At 48.8% G+C, this 11,017-nt stretch overlaps 1 protein-coding gene across 1 annotated transcript in view; it reads left to right on the top strand.

Annotated features, from left to right (window-relative positions):
- Positions 1-418: 418 nt before the first annotated feature.
- Positions 419-11,017, top strand: part of LOC134928760 (uncharacterized) — an 88,824-nt gene continuing 78,225 nt past the window's right edge. The window contains exon 1 of the mRNA XM_063924767.1: positions 419-517. The gene's annotated coding sequence lies outside the window, so the exon portion shown is untranslated. The remainder of the gene's footprint in view (positions 518-11,017) is intronic.

Genomic DNA, 11,017 nt, shown 5'->3' with positions numbered 1-11,017 from the left:
ATAGGATCGACCCCTATAAATCTCTGTGCGTCTGAATAACAACCTCCCAGTCACCCCCCAGGAAGCGTGTGTCTCAATCGCTGCTGTGCCCCTACGCCGACAGACCACGGGACGCATGCGCTGTGAGACTTATTAGTGACTTAGATGTTAACCCCCCCCCCAGAGCCCCTTGTGACGGCACCGCTCGCCAGAGGCGTATCTAGCACGGGGCGAGCAGGGCACGTGCCCTGGGCGCCATGGCAGCCCCAACAGAGGGGGGCGCCACCGGCACCTGCACGGCCCACTCGCCCCATGCTTCAGGGATTCCGCCGGCGCTACCCGCGGCGCTTTCCCTGTCTCCCCGGCTGCTGTGCCTGTCACAATAGACAGGCAGCGGCAGCCAGGAGCCTCCCCCTACTCCCCCCTGCAAACTGACTGTTTCTGTGTGTACGCGATCGCGACCGCGGAGGTGCGCGCATGCGCGTGCGCGACCTCGGGGGGGGCGTGCGGCCCCTGCCCTGAACAGCAGTGAGTGCAGGTGAGCGGGAAGGGGGTGCGGGACATTTTTTGTGTGTGTGTGTGTCGGACAGTGTGCGTGTGTGTTGTGTGTGGGACATTGTGTGTGGGACAGTGTGAGTGTGTTAATTGTGTGTGTGGGACAGTTTGAGTGTGTGTAAATTGTGTGTGTGACTGTTTGTGTGTGTGGGACAGTGTGCGTGTGTTAATTGTGTGTGTGGGACAGTGTGTGTGTGTTAATTGTGTGTGTGTGTGGGACAGTGTGAGTGTGTTAATTGTGTGTGTGGGACAGTGCGTGTTTGTTAATTGTGTGTGACAGTGTGTGTGTGTTAATTGTGTGTGTGTTAATTGTGTGTGTGTGGGACAGTGTGAGTGTGTTAATTGTGTGTGTGGGACAGTGCGTGTTTGTTAATTGTGTGTGTGTGACAGTGTGAGTGTGTTAATTGTGTGTGTGGGACAGTTTTGAGTGCGTGTTAATTGTGTGTGTGTGGGACAGTGTGCGTGTGTGTTCATTGTGTATGTGTGGGACAGTGTGAGTGTGTTAATTGTGTGTGTGTGGGACAGTGTGAATGTGTTAATTGTGTGTGTGTGGGACAGTTTGAGTGTGTGTTAATTGTGTGTGTGTGGGACAGTGTGCGTGAGTGTTAATTGTGTGTGTGGGACAGTGTGCGTGTGTATCAATTGTGTGTGTGTGGGACAGTGTGTGTTAATTGTGTGTGTGTGGGACAGTGTGCGTGTGTGTTAATTGTGTGTGTGTGTGTGTGTGTGTGTGTGTGTGTGTGTGTGGGACAGTGTGAGTGTGTTGTGTGTGTGTGGGACAGTGCGTGTTTGTTAATTGTGTGTGGGACAGTGTGCGTGTGTGTTATTTGTGTGTGTGGGACAGTGTGCGTGCGTGTGTGTTAATGTGTGTGTGTGTGTGTGTGTAATTGTCCCGGCGGTTATTGGCGTCTGTAGTGTGCGCCCCATCCTCCTCCGCTGCCGCTGACAGGAGCGGCGGTGTGCGGCTCTACCCCTCCTCCGCCGGCTCCGTCCTCCCGTCGTGGCCCTGCAGTGTGTGCCGGTCTCCCCAGCAGCAGGTTAGTCTCTCCCCCCCCCTCTCTCTCTCTCTCTCTCTCTCTCTCTCTCTCTCTCTCTCTCTCTCTCTCTCTCTCTCTCTCTCTCTCTCTCTCTCTCTCTCTCTCTCTCTCTCTCTCTCTCTCTCTCTCTCTCTCTCTCTCTCTCTCCTCCTGTGGATTGCAGTTTGTAAGTATCATTTTAATTTTTACAGGTACCCCTATTGAATTCTACTGGACAAGTGGACGTGATCGGCGTGGGATGTAGGTAAGTAATCTGTCTCTTATTTTTACAGGTACCCCTATTGGATTCTACTGGACAAGTGGACGTGACCGGCGTGGGATGTAGGTAAGTAATCTGTCTCTCATTTTTACAGGTACCCCTATTGGATTCTACTGGACAAGTGGACGTGACTGGCGTGGGATGTAGGTAAGTAATCTGTCTCTCATTTTTACAGGTACCCCTATTGGATTCTACTGGACAAGTGGACGTGACCGGCGTGGGATGTAGGTAAGTAATCTGTCTCTCATTTTTACAGGTACCCCTATTGGATTCTACTGGACAAGTGGACGTGATCGGCGTGGGATGTAGGTAAGTAATCTCTCTCTCATTTTCACAGGTACCCCTATTGGATTCTACTGGACAAGTGGACGTGACCGGCGTGGGATGTAGGTAAGTAATCTGTCTCTCATTTTTACAGATTCCCCTACTGGATTCTACTGGACAAGTGGAAGTGACCAGCGTGGGATGTAGGTAAGTAATCTGTCTCTCTATTTTACAGATTCCCCTACTGGATTCTACTGGACAAGTGGACGTGACCGGCGTGGGATGTAGGTAAGTAATCTCTCTCATTTTTACAGGTACCCCTATTGGATTCTACTGGACAAGTGGACGTGACCGGCGTGGGATGTAGGTAAGTAATCTGTCTCTCATTTTTACAGATTCCCCTACTGGATTCTACTGGACAAGTGGACGTGACCGGCGTGGGATGTAGGTAAGTAATCTGTCTCTCATTTTTACAGGTAACGCTATTGGATTCTACTGGACAAGTGGACGTGACTGGCGTGGGATGTAGGTAAGTAATCTGTCTCTCATTTTTACAGGTACCCCTATTGGATTCTACTGGACAAGTGGACGTGATCGGCGTGGGATGTAGGTAAGTAATCTCTCTCTCATTTTCACAGGTACCCCTATTGGATTCTACTGGACAAGTGGACGTGACCGGCGTGGGATGTAGGTAAGTAATATGTCTCTCATTTTTACAGATTCCCCTATTGGATTCTACTGGACAAGTGGACGTGACTGGCGTGGGATGTAGGTAAGTAATCTGTCTCTCATTTTTACAGATTCCCCTACTGGATTCTACTGGACAAGTGGACGTGACCAGCGTGGGATGTAGGTAAGTAATCTGTCTCTCTATTTTACAGATTCCCCTACTGGATTCTACTGGACAAGTGGACGTGACCGGCGTGGGATGTAGGTAAGTAATCTCTCTCATTTTTACAGGTACCCCTATTGGATTCTACTGGACAAGTGGACGTGACCGGCGTGGGATGTAGGTAAGTAATCTGTCTCTCATTTTTACAGATTCCCCTACTGGATTCTACTGGACAAGTGGACGTGACCGGCGTGGGATGTAGGTAAGTAATCTGTCTCTCATTTTTACAGGTAACGCTATTGGATTCTACTGGACAAGTGGACGTGACTGGCGTGGGATGTAGGTAAGTAATCTGTCTCTCATTTTTACAGGTACCCCTATTGGATTCTACTGGACAAGTGGACGTGATCGGCGTGGGATGTAGGTAAGTAATCTGTCTCTCATTTTTACAGATTCCCCTACTGGATTCTACTGGACAAGTGGACGTGACCAGCGTGGGATGTAGGTAAGTAATCTGTCTCTCATTTTTACAGGTACCTCTATTGGATTCTACTGGACAAGTGGACGTGATCGGCGTGGGATGTAGGTAAGTAATCTGTCTCTCATTTTTACAGATTCCCCTACTGGATTCTACTGGACAAGTGGACGTGACCGGCGTGGGATGTAGGTAAGTAATCTGTCTCTCATTTTACAGGTACCCCTATTGGATTCTACTGGACAAGTGGACGTGACTGGCGTGGGATGTAGGTAAGTAATCTGTCTCTCATTTTTACAGATTCCCCTACTGGATTCTACTGGACAAGTGGACGTGACCAGCGTGGGATGTAGGTAAGTAATCTGTCTCTCTATTTTACAGATTCCCCTACTGGATTCTACTGGACAAGTGGACGTGACCGGCGTGGGATGTAGGTAAGTAATCTGTCTCTCATTTTTACAGGTACCCCTATTGGATTCTACTGGACAAGTGGACGTGACCAGCGTGGGATGTAGGTAAGTAATCTGTCTCTCATTTTTACAGGTACCCCTATTGGATTCTACTGGACAAGTGGACGTGACTGGCGTGGGATGTAGGTAAGTAATCTGTCTCTCATTTTTACAGATTCCCCTACTGGATTCTACTGGACAAGTGGACGTGACCAGCGTGGGATGTAGGTAAGTAATCTGTCTCTCTATTTTACAGATTCCCCTACTGGATTCTACTGGACAAGTGGACGTGACCGGCGTGGGATGTAGGTAAGTAATCTGTCTCTCATTTTTACAGGTACCCCTATTGGATTCTACTGGACAAGTGGACGTGACTGGCGTGGGATGTAGGTAAGTAATCTGTCTCTCATTTTTACAGGTACCCCTATTGGATTCTACTGGACAAGTGGACGTGACTGGCGTGGGATGTAGGTAAGTAATCTGTCTCTCATTTTTACAGATTCCCCTACTGGATTCTACTGGACAAGTGGACGTGACCAGCGTGGGATGTTGGTAAGTAATCTGTCTCTCATTTTTACAGATTCCCCTACTGGATTCCACTGGACAAGTGGACGTGACCAGCGTGGGATGTTGGTAAGTAATCTGTCTCTCATTTTTACAGATTCCCCTACTGGATTCTACTGGACAAGTGGACGTGACCGGCGTGGGATGTAGGTAAGTAATCTGTCTCTCATTTTTACAGGTACCCCTATTGGATTCTACTGGACAAGTGGACGTGATCGGCGTGGGATGTAGGTAAGTAATCTGTCTCTCATTTTTACAGGTAACGCTATTGGATTCTACTGGACAAGTGGACGTGACCGGCGTGGGATGTAGGTAAGTAATCTGTCTCTCATTTTTACAGGTACCCCTATTGGATTCTACTGGACAAGTGGACGTGACTGGCGTGGGATGTAGGTAAGTAATCTGTCTCTCATGTTTACAGATTCCCCTACTGGATTCTACTGGACAAGTGGACGTGACCGGCGTGGGATGTAGGTAAGTAATCTGTCTCTCATTTTTACAGGTAACGCTATTGGATTCTACTGGACAAGTGGACGTGACCAGCGTGGGATGTAGGTAAGTAATCTGTCTCTCATTTTTACAGGTACCTCTATTGGATTCTACTGGACAAGTGGACGTGACTGGCGTGGGATGTAGGTAAGTAATCTGTCTCTCATTTTTACAGATTCCCCTACTGGATTCTACTGGACAAGTGGACGTGACCGGCGTGGGATGTAGGTAAGTAATCTGTCTCTCATTTTTACAGATTCCCCTACTGGATTTTACTGGACAAGTGGACGTGACCGGCGTGGGATGTAGGTAAGTAATGTGTCTCTCATTTTTACAGCTACCCCTATTGGATTCTACTGGACAAGTGGACGTGACCGGCGTGGGATATAGATAAGTATGTGTGAGTGTGTCAGTGTGCTTTAATAAATTTTTACTGTCACGGTGTGTGAGTTGTGTTTTTATTTGGGTATTTTTTCTGTTGTAGAACTACAGGTACCGGCGGGCCCGTTATTTCCCTGCATGTTGGTACTTGAGGTTCTCCAAGTACCAGCAAGCGGGGGAGGCTTTCTGGGCCTTGTAGTTCCACAACAAAAAACAATATTCTTTTTTTACTTGCATGGCTATCAGCCTCCCATCCACAGCCCACGGATGGGGGGGACAGCCTCGGGCTTCACCCCTGGCCCTTGGGTGCCTGGAGGGGGGGTGACCCCTTGATTTAAGGGGTCCCCACTCCTCCAGGGAACCCCGGCCAGTGGTGACTAGTTGGGGGGGTAATGCCACGGCCGCAGGGACCTACATAAATGTGTCCCCCGGCTGTGGCATTATGTCCCTGGCTAGTGGAGCCCGGTGCTGGTTTTAAAAATACGGGGGGACCCCTACATCTTTTGTCCCCCGTATTTTTGGAACCAGGACCGGACTAAGAGCCCGATGCTGGTTGTCTAAATACGGGGAACCCCTGTCCAATTTTTTCCCAGTATTTAAACAATAAGGACCGGCTCAAAGGGCCCGAGGCTGGTTATACTTAGGAGGGGGACCTCACGCAGTTTTTTTTTTACATTTTTAACCCATTCAGACCCTTCTCCATTAAGTTAATGGAAACCCTGGACAACAAAATTGCATTCATGTCCTCCTCCCACTCCCTTCCCAGTCCCAAACACTGATTATTATTTTTTTCTATAAAAATGTACAATATATCATAAGTATGATGAGCAGGCATGCAGCGGGCATTGGCGACTTTGGACTGAGTTGCAAATTAGTGGCGGAGGGCTGGGTCAGTTGATGGTGGGCGAGTTTGTAAGCCATTGGTGGTGGCAGCGGGCATCGGCTCAGAGGCAGTGGCGGGCATTGGCTCGGTGGCGGTAGGGTTCATCGACAGGATTCGGCAGACATTATGGCTGTAGTGCCTCACCGCACGCCACTGACCTCACCGCACGCCACTGGTGTGTGGGACAGTGTGCGTGTGTGTTAATTGTGTGTGTGGGACAGTGTGAGTGTGTGTTAATTGTGTGTGTGTGTGGAACAGTGTCAGTGTGTGTAAATTTTTGCAGTCCAGTGTGTGTGTGTGGGGGAGAGGAAAGTATGAGAATGTGTGTGTGTGTAGTCTGAGTGGGTGTGTGTAGGATTTGGGGGTGGCCAGTCTGTGTGTGTGTAATCAGTGTGTGTGGGATGTACTAATGGCCATTTACCGAAGAGAGATATGTATTAAACCACGGGCACTGAGATGCCCTTCTCACTCACCATCCAGCTGGGTGGGCGAGCCGGGCGGGTGGAAAGCCAGCAGCAGGGGCAGCATGCCGGATATCAGCAGCCGAGGGTGGGGGCTGTAATGCACATGCGGAGCCCAAAGCCGGAGATCAGCAGCATGCTGACCGGCAATAAGCAGCTTCTGCTTCCGCGTTCAACATGCTGCTGATCTCCGGCTTTGGGCTTCGCAGGGTTCGGGGGATGGGTGTCCTTTGCCGGTGTACTGCAGCTCCGGGGGTGCGGGCTCCGGAGGCTTTCAGCACTGTTGAATATCCAGCTGCCTCAAGTATGTACAGCCCGCACCCTCTGCTGCTGATATCCGGCATGCTGCTGCTGGCTGTCCCCCCGCCCGGCTCGGCCACACAGCTGTATGGTGAGAAGGGCATCTCAGTTCCTGAGGTTTAACACATATGCCTCAGAAAATGGCCTCTGCGGTAAACGATACTAATGCTTACCGTGACAGTAACAGCGGGGAGGAAGGCGCACATCGGGATCCTGCAGCATGAAACAAGAACCCCTTCGGAGCGCAGCAGACCACACTGAAAAGGGGGCATACCCGGTGCGGTGCTCTGCATCCCGGGTGGTGCCGAAGATGTGGAGTGTCGGAGGTGGCAGAAGCGCTGCAGCTTGGGGTGAGAAACCGCTGCAGCCCTTCCGCTGCTAAACTCTGCAATTAGTCTATTAAGGGGGTGGGCTCCCCTCATCATAGTGCCCCACAGGCCATGTTAATTCTGGGGGTAGGATCCCCTAACTCTATAATGGGAATTTTGGCTCATATCATGTGCTGTAACGTGAATTTTGGCTAATACCGTGTGCTATAATGTGAATTTCGGGCCTCGGCTCATACTATGTGGGGTAATGTGAATTTCGGCTCATACCGTGTGCTGTAATGTGAATTTTGGCTCATACCGTGTGCTGTAATGTGAATTTCTGCTCATACCATGTGGGGAAATGTGAATTTTGGCTCATACCATGTGGAGTAATGTGAATTTTGGCTCATACCGTGTGCTATAATGTGAATTTCGGCTCATACCGTGTGCTATAATGTGAATTTTGGCTCATACCATGTGGGGTAATGTGAATTTCGGCTCATACTGTGTGCTATAATGTGAATTTCGGCTCATGCCGTGTGGGGCAATGTGAATTTCGGCTCATACTGTGTGCTATAATGTGAATTTCGGCTCATACCGTGTGCTATAATGTGAAAGGGGCACCAGTACTAGATAGTATAAGGGGTCCTACTACACTGAAGGACACGCCCCTTTTGAGTGACCACGCCCCTTTTCCGGAGCGCGCGCGCCTTTGGCGCGCGCAAAATTGCTATCTGCACTCTTTCATTCCACCTTCAAAAATTCAACTTCGACCACTGCACCTACATACACATACATACACACCCTGACATCTTTATATGCAGTGACACCGGTGGCGTCTGCACATACTTTCCTTTTGTATTTTTTTTTTATTATCATTTTATTAATTTATTATTTTTATTAAGAAAAAATTATTATTATTTTTTTTTTGGGGGGGGGGCGCCATTATTGATCTTGCCCTGGGCTCCAAAAACCCTAGTTACGCCTCTGCCGCTCGCACACCCCTAGTTACAGCCCTGGCGTAAAGTGTTTTATCCAGTAGAGGACAGATTTCTTCTCACCTTCAGATATAGAACATAAACTCGTATTCTGAGGTAGGAAACCAGGTTACAACCAACGGGGCAAATCTGCGGATGGATCTCTCACACTGAAACCAACCAAAGGAAAAATAATAACGAAAAGTATTTGCATTCTTCCATGTGATTTCACCCTACGCCTGCTCCAAAACCCAGTGCACGCTACTACGGCCATCCCGAGTCATACGCAACTCAGTTGCATCTCCACTTGCGGCTGGAGCGGCGTAACTGGGTGGTAATGGGCGGGTTTTCACATGTAAGCATAATCATAGTGACTGCGTGTAAGCGGACTTGCCGGCGATGCTGAGTTGAACGTATGCGTGGATCAGTCTGTTTCCAGATGGATCTCTTGCGCTAAGGATACGGCTGGAGCAAGGGTGCGCTGAGAATGACGACACTGTGACGGCAGGTGTATAGGTACAGGTGGGGTGGTCCCATAGATACGTACAGCTTTGCAATAGGGGAATATCCGTACATAGGGGGTCATTCCGAGTTGATCGCTAGTGAAATATGTTCACAGCGCAGCGATTAAGTGAAAAAGCGGCACTTCTGCGCATGCGTACGCGGCGCAGTGCGCACGCGCGACGTACTTTCACAACGGCCGATGTATTTTTACACTAGGTCTAGCGACGCTTTTCAGTTGCAATGCCAGCAGCAGAGTGATTGACAGGAAAGGGGCGTTTCTGGGTGTCAACTGACTGTTTTCAGGGAGTGTTCGAAAAAACGCAGGCGTGGCTGGCCGAACACAGGGCGTGTTTGTGACCTTAAATCCAGAACTGAACAGTCTGAAGTGATCGCAAGCGCTGAGTAGGTCTGGAGCTACTCTGGAACTGCACAAGTTTTTTTTGTAGCCGCTCTGCGATCCTTTCGTTCGCACTTCTGCTAAGCTAAAATACACTCCCAGAGGGCGTCGGCTTAGCGTTTGCACGGCTGCTAAAAACTGCTAGTGAGCGATCAACTCGGAATGACCACCTTAGGACCTGCATCAGAGATGTTTGCAAATGCCATCACAGCTGTGAATTTGCGCGCAAAAATATGAAAATGTTGCAGCTGCCGGGATTTGTATTCAGATGGCCACTGACGGAGTCTCAGATCCACCTCTTGCGCAAGAAGACGCAGCCATTGGTCAATCATGAAATAACTGTTAACCCAACGGAACTGAAAGCAATTTTAACTGCGTACAGGATTGTGGGCAGTGACATGCCCCCAAAACGGTCCCTGAACATCAGTCACTGTGTGAATAAAATCATCACTGCGTCCGCCATCACATGACCATCGCGGCCCATGCACAATGGCAAAATATCACTCCATTGCATATAACATAGACAGTGTGTCCATCTCAGGCCCTCCGTACCGGGCACCCAATGTGGGTGCAGTTGCATCCGACTTGCGTGTAAATGCCACAATATGACCTTTCATTCTGAACACGTCTTTTTTTAGGTTTAGAAATCCTTTGAAAACCTCAAATTAGAACACAAAAAGAGGCAATAGTTACACAAACAATTTAAAACTAGCTGATGTGCCCAGTTTTAACCGGGCAATGGCTTTCTTGATGGAACATGTTACCCTTTTTCACCCCTTTAGGAGTTGCATCTAAAAAAAATCCCTGCTCAGTAGGTGGCTGCAAATAACTGTCACAGTTTCCAGACCACCCAACAGGTAAATTTCCAGACCACCCAGCAGGTCACCATTTCCAGACCACCCAGCAGGTCACAATTTCCAGACCACCCAGCAGGTGCACAGGGAGAGTTCGCCAACTGTCATATTTTCCAGAGCACAATGGTGATGCATTGTAAATGGCAGGTGGACGTTATGCCACATAACTCAGAACAGAAGCAACCAATTACAACGTCAATATTTTTCTGCAGAACAAGACCTTGCTCAGATAACGACATCATAGAAATATGTAACTCATAAAATGAATCCTTCTGCTATTAATATATATATAAAACAGAAGTGCTGGATGGGTTTGTACCTGGGTTATGGACATTTATTTTCTTTCATTTGTCACCTTATGATATACAGTAACATAATAATGTGTCAGTAAAATTGTTAGCTATTAGTCATTTTGTTTTTCTAAATTTCTTAGTAAGATGTTAAGGTTCGGTCACATTGGTTTCCCAGCGGCTGCCTCAGGAGAGTTGTATTGTACCTGCTGGTGTTCTGTAACCTATATATAATGGTTTATAGAAAGAAGTGTATTTGTTCTACATCCAGCCAAGGATCTGCCCCAGTATTCCGTTCCACACTCCCTTTGATCTGACGCCCTGACCCGGCAACACTTTCCACAATGATGCACTCACAAAACCCCCACGTAAGGCTGCTTCGGGCCAGCTTTCTGTCTGTGACACCTGTGAGCCCCCATCTGTGACATCTACAATGGTGTTCCCGCACCATGGAATTCTCTCGCATCCTGGAGTAGCCCACGGTCCACTTGCTTCCATAATTACACTGAGCACGGTTCTGTGACAATGCCCCGGTACCGGCAGTGTCACAGGGGAACAGGGTCCTGTGTGGGAGGAGGGCAGGTGCATTTTGGTTAAATTCAAAGTGATTTTCTTGAATGAGGATTTCTCCGTGGAACAGACTTTTAATAAACTAGGTGCTTCATTGCGCCCTACGGGCGCTCTTCACACCGTCGCAAGGAGCTATGCCCCCTTAACCCTTGCATGTCTTTCTGGGGTTTAATATTTGTGTTATATGGA

Source organism: Pseudophryne corroboree, chromosome 5 (assembly GCF_028390025.1).
Source record: "Pseudophryne corroboree isolate aPseCor3 chromosome 5, aPseCor3.hap2, whole genome shotgun sequence".
Lineage (NCBI taxonomy): Eukaryota > Metazoa > Chordata > Amphibia > Anura > Myobatrachidae > Pseudophryne > Pseudophryne corroboree.
The sequence above is the reverse complement of the archived record's forward strand: the minus strand, read 5'-3'. Positions and strand labels throughout refer to the sequence as shown.